Source organism: Terrapene carolina, unplaced genomic scaffold (genome assembly GCF_002925995.2).
Source record: "Terrapene carolina triunguis isolate 2854851 unplaced genomic scaffold, T_m_triunguis-2.0 Scaffold28892, whole genome shotgun sequence".
NCBI lineage: Eukaryota > Metazoa > Chordata > Testudines > Emydidae > Terrapene > Terrapene triunguis.
Window position 1 is genome coordinate 5,296 of NW_020693243.1, and position 651 is coordinate 5,946.

The window sequence follows — 651 nt, forward strand, 5'->3', positions numbered from 1 at the left end:
CCCCCCCGGCGCCGCGCGCTGACCCCTCCCAGGCCACGCCTCCTCCCGCAGCTCCCAACCAATCAGCTGCCGCTTCCTCCCGCAAGCCGAGCGACACCGGGGCGCGTGACCCTCCCCCACCACACGCACTCCCCCACCCAACACCAGCCGCCCGCGAGCGACGCATGCGCAGAACGACCCCCACACCCCTCAACCGTCGCCCCGCTCCCCAGCGCCCAGTTAGCCACGGCGGCGCGGCTCCCGCCCGCCCTGACCCGCACCGGTCCCCACTCACCGCCGGGCTCTCTCGGCCACCTCCGCTGCCGGCTCAGCCGCCGCCCGGACGCTCCAACCACCTCCTCAACCTAGCCCCGCCCCCCCGGCGCGACGGACAGCCCACGCCAACCAATAGCAGACGCCTTAAGTACCCGCATCCGCCAATCCCCGGCGGCGCGCAGGGCTGCCACGCCTCGAAGCCCCCCCCGTTCCGTGATGGGCAAGCGAGTCCAACCAATGGAAACCAAGAGCTCCCAAGATCCATCCAATCCCCGCGGAGGGCGGGGCTGGAGGAGGCTTTCGGCCCCCGCCTCTTTTGATTGACAACCGCGGCCTCCCAATCACACCACACGACGTAACCTTGCGAATTATGCCCCGCCCATATTCTGAGAAACG

The 651-nt window shown here is 70.5% G+C and overlaps 1 protein-coding gene across 1 annotated transcript in view; it reads right to left on the reverse strand.

The window, feature by feature from the left end:
* Positions 1–377, reverse strand: part of LOC112111660 (rho-related GTP-binding protein RhoA-C-like) — a gene marked incomplete at its 3' end in the record, with an annotated part of 5,661 nt that extends 5,284 nt beyond the window's left edge. Inside the window, exon 1 of the mRNA XM_024207162.3 lies at positions 275–377. The remainder of the gene's footprint in view (positions 1–274) is intronic.
* Between the last annotated feature and the right edge of the window lie 274 nt (positions 378–651).